Source organism: Neopelma chrysocephalum, unplaced genomic scaffold, assembly GCF_003984885.1.
Source record: "Neopelma chrysocephalum unplaced genomic scaffold, ASM398488v2 Primary Assembly neopelma1_97, whole genome shotgun sequence".
NCBI lineage: Eukaryota > Metazoa > Chordata > Aves > Passeriformes > Pipridae > Neopelma > Neopelma chrysocephalum.
The window spans coordinates 3,923,061-3,935,291 of record NW_020897760.1 but is presented as its reverse complement, the minus strand read 5'-3'; the positions used below and the strand labels follow the sequence as shown (position 1 = coordinate 3,935,291).

Sequence of the window (12,231 nt, the reverse complement as noted above, 5' to 3'; positions counted from 1 at the left end):
TAAAATAGGAACTTTGTTTCGTCCATCCAGTTCTGCCTATTTTGGAGCACTTTTCAGTATCTCATAATGAAAAATTGTGTCCCTTCCTGTGAAGGTGTCTTTTGAACAATCAGACAAAGTAGAATATTTTCCAGTGCCCAAGCATGATTTCTCACAATCCCTCTAAGCATCCTATCTTATTGTGCTTTTTGGCAAACTCTCATTACTTGGTTCAATCACACTTCACAGTTTCAAAAGGACACCTTGGTGATGTGCTTGTCCTTTCTTTGAACAACATTGCAACTCTTTAAGTGACTTCTTTCCTTCAAACTTTTTTCCAGGCATAAACAACATAGTTTTTTATAATTTTCTAAAACCTATTTTGGAAGTCAGATCATAATTATGTTGGAGATATATTTGCACGCATTAGAGTCTAATGCCTGAGTTTTCTATTCACTGCAGCTGCAACAGTCCAAGTGAAGATGTAATTTAGCCCCAAGACTTGTTACTCATTTCCATTTTGTCTTTGCTTTACATCTTGGTATTTACTTTAGCTGTGGAAGTTTCAGAAACTCCAGATGATGTACTTCATGAGGATTATACAACTCAACAGCGAAGACTTCGTTTTGAATAACCATTTACTTTTCTTCAAAAATGGCACATTGTAGTGACAGCTGTAATTTGGCCAATCAAGTACCGGAAACATGGCAATCATGCACAAAACATGTCATTGTGAATTCAGTAATTATTCTCTGGTGATAATTTTCCTATTTGCCTCTAGCAAAAGTAGCCCAAATCTTACAGGAAGACTACAATAACAACTGCCCCCCCTCGAACTGTTCTCTACCAATCTCCTTACTTATTCAGAAACATCCTAAATTTACTGTTTTTTCCTTTTTTTTTGGCAAAAATTTATGTTTTGAAGTCTTATTAGTCTCACAGTATCATTTACTAAAATAGGGGAAAAGTGTGCTTTATTGTAACTATTACCTCCTGGATAAATATCGATTTCTAGTAGTGAATCTCATACTTCATTTTGCATGTCAGACTTCACTTCCCAAAATATGGAGACGCGGCTGAGAACTGTACACTACATGTGGTCAAATTATTTAAAGGTATGTTCGAGGTTGCCAGATTTGACTTCATATTTTAGTGATTTGACATCTACTTTGATCTAGGATGATATAAATTGAGTACTTCCAACAGGACATCAAAATGAACACTCGTATACATTGGCAAAGTTGTGTGAAAGAGCATGTGGATTACAGATATCCTTCCAAGATGAATGCCCAACCACTATGTTTTGGATGGATGGCTAGATGCGAAATGGATAGTTTTAGGAGCAATATCTGACTGCACTGTAAAGTTGCTCCAAGAATGAGATTATTTCTTTTTTGATAGATGAGGCTTCTGGTGGGGCATGTGAGATGCATTCAGACTTTCTGCATTATCTTACCATTTTATGTATTTGATTAGCCATGCAGAAGCTTAAGTTCTTGAATGTAAAAATCTGGAATTAATTATCCTTGCTTAACATTTATTACACTGGAACGGATTAATCGTCCTTTGAACTAGATTGTTTCCATACCAATACATTACTCAAGATCAACTTGGGCTTATCAAAACTTTATTAAATAAAAAGCCATAGGCCAATTAAAGAGGCTTTCTGGGTCACCACCAGTCTCAGACATTTCCTTCAAAGCGATAAAATGCTATCAGTAAACTGCTCTGTTTATTCTGCCTCTTCAATGGCTTTTGATGGTGTCCTGGTTGTTCACTGAAGGTGCTCCCAGCCACTGCAGCAGAGACTGTGTTTCCAGTGCTTAGAGATGGAGGTACACGTGGTGACAATTTCCAGTCCCACATTTGTATAAGAAATGTGTGGACATATAACACATTCCAGGCATGCACACAAGCTTGCAAAAAAAGGGAGTTGTGAGCAAAGTGAGAGTGTGAATGTTCATGGTTGCAGTTATTGTGCCCTCATGCCAAAATATGCTCCTTTTGTCCAGCATGCCCGCTATTCCTGGCTAAATGAAATAGGAACCTCATACAGGAATACCTTAGAATACTTGGGTTCATTCCTCAACTTCCTCTCCCTTCCTTTTTCAGAAATAATGTTTGCACACTGTTTCATGGGAAAAGAAACTCCATGGGAACTTCAGTATCTTTATTTTGAGGTTCTACACAAGTTCTTCCACACATCCTCAGACACGTTGCTGTTCTTAGTTGAGAAGAAACAAAGACAAAAAGTAAGTTTTAATTCACACAGTGTGTTATACTAAATGAAGCAACTCCTATTTCTATGCTCAGTCTCTATCTAATTCATTTTTTGATATTATAATAGTACCTTTTAGAGTCAGTGGCCAGAGGTTTTTTAAAACTCCATAGGAATTTTGCCAGTGATATCAACATGGCCAGGAGTATATCATATACTTTTTTACTCACTGTATGCAAAGTAAAATCTGAAGCTGGGACTTTGTTTTATTCAGAACTATAGACAATTGTGAATCTATTCAATCTGGCCATAAACAGTGGGGTCGCACCACTTTGACAGGTGATCTTGTTCAGTGGTCCTTAGCTTACCCACTTCAAAATGTCTTTATTATTGCTCACAGAGCCAGTGGGACAAAAATAACTTCCATGCATTAAGCCACTTAAATCTGTCCAGCATGAGAAATTTTACCCTGTATAATTCAACGCCTGAATTTAGCAATTTCAATGACATATTGTACCACAAATCGTGTCCCTAATAATGTGAAATTCATGGTGTAAGGCACCTGGTAACCATCTGACAGTGTCAAGGCATTTGATATTAATTTTAGAGCTCTTACTGTTCCACTGTGCAAAATTTAGTATTACGATCTTCATATTTAATGTGCATATGTGCTGGCAAATACAAAATTTATATTTGGACTGCACACCTGTCTGCGGTTGACTATTGACTATGGTTGTATTTTTGAAATTAGAAACAACAGACTTAGTGTTCCTATGAACGCCTCTCAGAAGAACAGATTGCTGACAGCTGTTTTATTCTCTAGGTACTAAAGCATTAAAAGAAGCTATATTTGGATTCCTTTAAATAAATAATCAGAGGGGTTGTAGTTCTTAACCTTAAACTCTGTGAAACCAAATAATAAGTTGGGGTTGACTCTTTGGAACATTTGTTCAAGAAAAAGGATGTTGAATAGCCTTTCAATTATATTGCCCTCATTCGCTGAAACCCTTCTTCTTATTGAGTATATTGATCTTATAAAAGAAAGGAGGTAATGATTGAAATCAGTAAAATTAGGTGAAAGTTTTACTCATGTGTCAAATAGTAAAACTTAATGTAAGGCACCTAGAAAGTCTCAGATTCATTGGCAATACCCTGGAAGAAATTACCTTTTTTTATTCTACTTTATTGTTCCTAAATACTCACTGTACATCAGACTTTGCTCATTTGCCTCTATTTGCTTTGAGACTATCTATGGTTCATATGTTGGACAAAGAAACTCTTGTAAAATTGTGCTTGCAGTGAACAGACCCTAATTTTTGTAAAATTGCATCTAATGTACCTTTCAATGTTAGCAGCTCAGGCATATGTCATCTCCTGTGTTTTTCCTACTAGGGCATCAAATTGGAAAAAAAGGGACAACAGGGATGCAAAAAGAACAGAAAATCCTGCAGAGGACCAAATGCCCACTTGTCAAACTACTGAAGTAGGTCCAGTAAAAGTGCTGGTGAGAGATATGAACACTCCTATTCCTAGTGAACTCTGTTTCACCCTTGAGAAACTGTCCTGTCCCACCAAAGACATATTCTGTGTCCCAGGCACAGCCAGCCATGGTAAACAAAAAACCCCAAGTCTTTCTTCCTGCCTTGAGGATCAGGTAGAGCTGGAACAATCTGAGCAGCCCTTTGCTTTTATTTGGCACAGGATATTCTGTCTCTTGCATCATCAGTGGTGGTTGGGAAGTTTTCCTCTAGGAAGAACAGTTTGCTTGAATTGAAAAGCTTCTTTGCCTTCCTCATAGTTTCAAATAGACTTTCAGAGCTGGAGAGCTTGTGAAGCAGAGTAAGCCAGACAAAGCAGATGTACCTCTGTGCTGTTTTGTTGACAAGGAGTTCATTGCAGTCAGTAAGGCCAGGAATCAGCCTCAAAAATTAATACTGGATACAAAATCAGCCCTCAAAAATAAATACACCTGGCTAAACCTAGAACTTTGGTTTCGTCCTTCCCATCCCCAAGAAAACCCAAATTTGGGGGAATTTTTACATTCTTCAATCACAGCCATGTGTTAGGCGCTCAGTGGACGTGTAATGCACATACACAAGATCCAGTTTATACCTTGGAAAATGTTGGTATAACTTTTCTTTTAAAAAAAATATTGTCATTCAATACAACCTTGGGAATGATTTCTATGCTCTCTTCAGCTGTGTGCTTGTGCCAGTCGTTCTCTTCAAAATGTACCTCTAGCTGTCCAAAAGCAGAAATACAGCAGACTAGGAATGAACCTACGCCCCTGTGGCTGCTTGTTTGTTACTCTCATGCCTGAATGTTTTGTTTGTCATGGAATTGCTCATTAAAGCTACTGCTTTCTACACAGCTCGACAGTCTGCCTCATCCGTAGTCATTTGCTCCTGAATCCCCAGCTCCTTTCTGCAGGCAGCTTTTGCAGAGATGTTTGACTGAAAATACAGTCAGTAATGGGCTTTTATTGCTACCCCCAGTCAGTAGAGGTACATCCTTGGTCCTTTGGCTATCAGCTGGGGACAGCTCCATATTAGATGAAACTTGCATCTTTTTAAATGTCTCCAACGTCTTACTTCCTATTTTATTTCTGGCATTCCATAGTAAAATGCTGAATTTTATTTCCATCAGTAGTAATGGTGCTCCAAGAACAGACTAAACATTTTTGTGACCGTGTATGATTACCATACTTGCTGGTTTTATTCATGGATGCACTCTCGTAGGAATTACCATAACCAATAACCATATCTGACTGAATGATCTACATTTAATCAAGTAGTGACAATCAATTTCTGTCTAGTGTTAGCTTTGAACTTCCATCAGTCTATAAAACATAATGAAACATTTGTGATCTCATTCTGATGGGGAGAAACTCCAGATCAAAAGAAACTCTTTTATGTCTCCTTCGCTTTACTATTTACAGTTTTATTTCTATAGGCTGTGGCCCACCAGACGAGGATGCTTAATTAACAGTTAGTGAGCTTTTTTGATTTCAGTGAAATCGTGAAACAGCTTACTTCAAAGATGCCAGATGTATTATGTTTACAGCCAAATTAGCACCTTTGATCTATTTTTAGTGAAGATCCTCAAAAAATGTACGTACGCTTGCTAGAGATTTAAGAATAGGCTGAGATAAAATTAAAAGGAGTGACAGTTATCAAGTTGGCTGCTGCACTCTGCTTTGAGCTGAGCCCTGTTGACTTCATTTTACCGGAGAGTGAAGGTGCTCTTTCTTACCTACTGACTATGGTCAGTGATACTTGAATAAAGCAATATCATTCCTAACAGCCTCCTATTTCTTTCTGAGTGAGAATGGTGCAGAGGAAGCAGGCTCTGCACAGAGACATGATATATAAACAGCAATAGCAAGTTCAGGAAAAGTGTAAACAGAAACATCAAATGGAACATTGTAAGTCCGGCCATTACAAGTGCCACTTCTTTACTCACTGGATGAAAAACCATCACCAGGTAAAATGGTAAGACAGTCAGAGCTATATAGAAACTTTTTCCATTGAGTGGAATTGATCCAATGATCAACACTCCCCATGGGGGTAGCCTGAAAACCACTTTAGAAAAGTAGCAGAATATTGCCATGTTTATTTGTTCTGAATTGTATGCCTAATTTATTCACTGTTGACTTTTCAAAGCTAATTGCTGCCTTGTTATTCCCTCCAGTTAATCAAAGGCTCAGCTTCCCTCTTATTCATCTATGATTTCGAAAACATACTACTAGATTGCTATCAAAAATTCAACTGGTGTAAAAACTAGAAGTCACTCACTTCCCCCAGTTATTTATTCTGCATGGGTACCACTTGAAAACACAGTAACTAATAGAAAGGGCCAGCAGAAATACACCTCTGTCAGTAAAGAAAAAAACTTCCCTCCTTCTCAGACACAAGAAGGATTTTGAATTATTTGCTGTATTGCAGGAGTGAAATCTCACTCAGAAATGCAAGAAAAGCAGTTCCTTGGTCAATCTGACATTTATGTCATTCCAGATGTTTTTTCCCCTAGGCCTTTGTGGCTTACTCCCTGATTTTCCACTGTATGTCAAAATATCGACACTCAATCCCCTCAAGGAGGCCAGGAGGAATGTAAAAGCCCTTCTGTGGTGACTGACAGTTTTAGCCCTTCACTTCAGACTGTTTGTGACAACTTATGCTCACTAATGTATTACTGCTGCTGCAGCTTCAGTAGGATTAATAACACAAAGCTTGCTGCTTTTTACTAAAAGACTCACTCCAGAGTGTCCCAGGCTATCTGCTGGAAACAGTCTCCAAAGGAGGTTTTCTCCCAGGATTTCTCCCAGAAAACCATTAATGTCCCATATTGCTTGCGTGCTCCATTCTATCAGATCAGGTTTCAGTAACTCAAGCTCATCAACTGCAACTTTTCTCTGTTGCCAGATATCAGACAAAAAATTCAAGGGACATGTTGCTTGGTTACAGATTGCTACAGGAGGACCATCCCAGCTGTGATGAACGGCTGTGATACATGGGAAGGCACAGAGCTAGAAAGTTGCTTGTGCTCCGCATCTAATAAAAATGTTTTGCAGGGAAAACTGTAAATAAGAGAGCATATGGCACAAATTATACCATAAGTGCTAAACAAATCTTAAACTGTAAACATCCTCTTGGGTTAGAGCTATTTAGCAACTTTCTGCTGTCTCTGGCATAAGCCGATGGCTCCAGTAAATGTTATTTTACTAAGAGAGTTTGTTTTGTTTAGAAGATTTATGTAAGAAAAGTGACTCGGTTACTGTGAGAGGTTCCTTGGCATTTCTTGAATGTCCCCATGTGCAGGAGAAACAGTCTCTGTCCCAAAAGGCCTCGGGGAAATGGGTGGTTATGTAACAGCAGAAGATGCTTCAGCTCCAGCTCTGCTGGAAATAGTTAGCAGGAACTTGTCTTCAAGACGGAACTCATCTGTGAGTCAAATGTGACTTTCTGTGGACACGGATTATGTCCTCCTGTGCAGAAGAACCTTTCTCAAATCTTTTAAGCTTTGCCAATTAACTGCAAATCTTTTTTCTAACATATGTGGAGTTCCCAGATGGACTCAGTCAAATAAAGGCACTCTGAGAGTGTTTTTGGTGGATTAAGCGTATCCTATGGGAAGCAGGATCATTACCTGCACTGGGAATTATATCTAAATACATTCAATTTTCAGCAAAATTATAATTAAAATTTCTATGCTCAGGAAACCTTTATCTGTGGAATCTTTTCAGATCATTTGATATTAGCAGCATCTCTCTAATAAACAGCATAAACCAGCTCCTGTTGATGTTCTCACTGACTTGAATGATTTAATTTTATGTTTAGAGCCAGTTTTTCTTTTTTTAACTATTACCTATTGTGAATAAAAATCTTATGCATGGCAAAATATCTCTGTATACAGTTCTGAAATTAAAAGACACTTGCTCCTTTGAGAAAAAAAAACTTTACAGCAGAAGGAATCCCTTTAAGGGTTTTGTAGCCTGTAAAAATAGAAAAAAATCCATGAAGGGGAAAAAAAAGTAATGTTAAAAAAATGTTATTAAAAAATCCCTTAAATCTTTAGATACTTAAAAACATGGTCCTTCAACAGACATTAATAACTGTAAATGTGCTGAGTCCTCTGTTATGGAGTACAAAGTTAATTTCACTAGAGAGATAGTAAATAATTTAAAAGAAATGTAAGACTATGAGAAAAAAAATGAAAATTTCACATAGTTCATAGTATTAATTAATAATTACTGACAGAATGGTTTATGACGTTACCATGAGAATCTTGTCAAGGCAAGACTGCGATCTATTCTTCACTTTGGTTCAAATGTTCATATCACTTCTGCCTTCTGTATTTGACTTTTTTAATTTACTGGTGCTTTAGTTCTAGGAGGTTGAATCCCAAAAGCCACAACCTGCAGTGAAATACATCTTGGGTGTATCATACTTAGAAACAGATGCTCTCAAGTCCTTGGTGGTGAAATCTTAAGAGGGAGGTCCACCCTTGACCATGTCTGGACACAGAGCTGCTTCCTCAGGGCCCCATGAGTGGGAGCAACCAACCGGTACCAACCAGTGCAAAAGCATCCTTAGAAGCAGCTGGAGATGTAAAGGCAGGCTCTGATATAGCTTTTCGCTGTCTGTTCATCCCCTCTTACACACATCTGGTGTGTATTTATGTGCTCTAGAATGTGGAAAAATAAAAGTTAAACATATGGATTTAACCCATTTCACCTAAAGAGGTGAGAAGTAGGTGTTTAGGTATTATCAAGTCTATAGCTGGCAGTCATATAGACACTGTGTAAATCTCCCTGCAGCAGAGGCAGCTGGCTGGAAAGGCATCCTCTGAGAGCAGCCAGCAGACACAGCAGACACCAGACCCCGAGGGGGCAGCACAAGGAGGAGGACTCTCAGAGATACACAACATGTCCGTGTTAAGCTAGTAACACCCTGGCACGTGATAGCCTCATTCATGTTCTTTCAATGCACAAGGCCAAAAAGGTCTCGGAAAAAAGCCTGGGCACAGTTTCTTACATACAGTGTGTGTTTCAGGCTTTACTGGGCACTGCACAGTGGGCTGTCAGTTCAGGAATCGCCTCAGCAAATTGCGTTTTGGGTAATGTCACCTTTAGTGAGACAAACCTGGGTTGTCAACCAATTGTCTGTTCTATTTTAGCCCCAGACCTGGTTTAGCTAAGCAAACCCAGGACTGGAAGATGTAGCAGGACATTTTTCTGTTGTCATTCGGTGCAGCAAAGTGTACTAAGTTTAGGAGAAGCATTTTTGATTTTTGCAGGTCCCAGAAAGCCACCAGTATCATAACATACATCATATTGGAAGATATTGTGATGATGCCCAACACTGGATACAATTCTGAACCTACTTTGGAAGGTGACACTTGCAATGACCCATGCTCACCACTGGTACAGGACCTGTCTGTGCTGTGGACTGACACTGAGCTGCATCTGCTTACAGCTGTGTATTTATCCATCTGTCTAAATAGCTGGTTTATCATCAGTAGTTGATTCTACTTTAAGAAATGCTTAAAGGCAGATGGTTTTACCTCATAAATCACTTTAGCATAGAGATGGATGTGCTTTATGCAGAGGTAGAGTTTGTGCCTTCTTTTCTTGCTTACTCATATTAACAGGAATGTGTATGCAAATTTCCTATCCCCCAGCAGCTATGATAAATTCCTCTTGGGCACTTGAATTCCTTCCAGCTTGATTTAGAAGTTCAAAAGACCTGTAAATATATCTATTCTCCCCCTTCCAAAAAAAAACAGCTATGGTAAGGAAAGTTGACTGCTGGGGTAAAGCCTTTAACCCCATGTTAGCAGTTTTTGAAGGTGGTGTGGTTTTGATGACAGGGCTGTGTTCCCTCATTCACTTGTATGGGGGCTGCTGATCAATAAGCCAGAAAAATGTAAATAACAGATATGAAAAAGACATAAAACACAGACTGATGATTTAATACATTATGGCCTTCTATATGAGGCTTCAGTTGATATGTATTGTCTCCAATTACAATGATCAGCCCCCAACAATCACTTAGTGTCCCTATATACTCTCCAGGCCTTCAGCAACCTTCTTTCCTGTTGGGGGAGGCTGATGAGATGTTCTCCTACAGAACTTCTGCACTTCAGCTGGGTGAGTAGTGGTCCTGGGCAGCTGTTCTCGGTGTCTCTCTGAGAAGTAGCATGTAAATAAGGCTGTTATAATGTGTTGTGAGTGCCATGCTTAGTAGGATCAATATGTTTGAACAAAGTTGATTCATTGTAGAATGATGTTGGGTTTGTTTCTGTCTTTCTGGGGAGAAATGGATGTGTTTAATCCTGCAGTTTCTAGTGGTTGGTTGAATGCAGCTGCTGTTGCACATGGATGGGAGCTTTGAGTCTTATTTTGTTCCTTCTCCAAGAGCAGCTGGTGAGAGTTAGGCACATTGCAGAGTATTTCCACCTTGTCTTATGCCACGTCCACTGTGAAGGGGCAGATAGAACCACACCATGGCCTTGTGAGGCACATCTTTAGCTTTCTTTCACGCTGTTGCAATACAACAGGCAGCATTCAATGGCAGGTAATCAGGCTTGCCCTACTGAATCAGTAGCAGGTGCGTTGAAACACTGGCATGTAGGTACATTGAGGTAATTATGCTCATCACTGGCAGTATTTCCATTCACTGAGCTGGTAATAAAAATATCTCCCATGATCTTGAAAACACAGGGGAAGCAGTCAGTGAAGAGCTACAAAATAACTAATCCATTGACTCTGCAGTAGCAACATTTCCACTCCTGCCACTGAGAGAATAAAACAAGTTTGAATTTACCTCATCCTCCTTTAAATTAATTTCTCAGCAAGAAGCTCTATTATAGGAAAGAATTCCCACTGTTTTGGCATGACTGCTATATTACTTGTTTATTCTGGAAGTATCATTTTGACAACAAAAGAAAGGAGGAGTGTGATTTTTGGAGAAAGAGGAACTTGAAGGGAAGGGAAGTGATCTAAAATGTTGTGTTTTGGTGAAAGGAGGCTTTGTCCTAAATGACAATTTTCATCACAAGAAGTTCACTTTTTTGGTAAGTAATGCATGCCTTCTACTGACTTCCTGCGAAGGTGTCCATCCAACCACGCTATTTGATTCTCCCCCACAACATGGGGATTGTGTAGGAATGACCTGGCATTACCTGTCCCAGGCATAGGAAAAAATGAGTTAAAAAGTGAGTTTCCAGCCCTGCTCTGTGCCTCCCACTGTGTCCAGCAGCGATGGTGTCTCAGTGAGGGTGCAGCTGTGACCATGGAGGCTGGGAGGGCACAGGGAGAGGTGCAGAACTGTCAGCATGTGCCGGGGCAGCCCCAGGAGCGGGGAGGTTATGGGAGGCAGGAGGTGCCCTTGCAGTGCAGGGGCAGGCATGAAGCAAGGAAGAGGCAAAGTGATACATAAGAGAACAAAAGCTATTGAGCGCAATGGAACTCTGTGCCTCCACCTCTATTTTCCCAGCCTGCTTTTTCACATCTAACCAGTTAAAAAATGCTTTGGGAGACAAATATTCCCATGTTCCCTGTGCTGTCAGTGGGTGTGGACAGGCTCTTCCAGAAGTTCTGCTGTATTGAAACCAGGATCCCACGGTGAACAGGAACTGCCTGGTGTGTCACTTAGTGTTCACTACTGGTGTTAGATTTACTCCTGGAACAGAAGCAAAACCAGGATTCGCAGAACATGTGTAGCCTGCACAGAGCTCCTCTTTCATCCAAACTGATTTCCTTCAGACATTGCAAACTGCATGTTTGAGAGCTGCATAATACAGGCTTTTACGTAAAAGAAGAAAGCTCTCTCAACTTTGATGCTTTCACTGGCCTTGTCAGCTACACCTGTATAAAGAAGGAAAATGGCAAATATCCACAATTGCTACTTTCTCACAGGGTCAGATTTGCCAGGCCTCTAAGTGTCAGAAGGGCTGCACACATGATTTCTTTGTAGTTTCACACCTTAACCACTATGCAATGGAATTTCAACTGAAAGTAGTGATGTACTGGAGGTGTTTGGAGCCCAGTAGACGTGTGGGTGTTGAGCAGGACTGTGCTGCAGGTCACAGCCCCACTGCTGCCCCCGCAGCTGCACATTGAGGAGTTGCCCCAGTGCTCCTACTGAGCAGTGGCCAACTGCCACTCTGCAAACACCTGTCCTGCCATGAAACACCAGATAATTTGATAGTAATTTGTATTGCAGTGGAAGTGTATAGGCCAGTGATCCCCCTTTCCCCCCACAAACTACTGAACAAACTTGGGAACTTGTATTTGAGCCTAGAACCTGTCTGTGATTGCCTCACTGTAAGCCTCTGGGAAGCTGTGAATATGACACTTCAGCAATACCTGAGCCCCTGATCACCCTATCTAAATGCAGAAAGTGTTTCTTCCTGTCCTTCAACCCTTGCCAAGGGCACTTGGGTGAAGACATGCTCCAGGCATAGAATATGAGGTTGCTGGGAGAGGGAGAATATGTCACTTGTGTAATGAGGGCATTGCAGGTGCAAGGCCA

General features: G+C 40.1%; 1 long non-coding RNA gene across 1 annotated transcript; it reads left to right on the top strand.

Annotated features, from left to right (window-relative positions):
• Positions 1-2,103: 2,103 nt before the first annotated feature.
• Positions 2,104-4,182, top strand: LOC113972773. The gene is made up of 2 exons (XR_003536005.1): positions 2,104-2,231; positions 3,590-4,182. It is a non-coding gene; the product is annotated as an uncharacterized LOC113972773 (long non-coding RNA).
• The last annotated feature ends 8,049 nt before the right edge of the window (positions 4,183-12,231 follow it).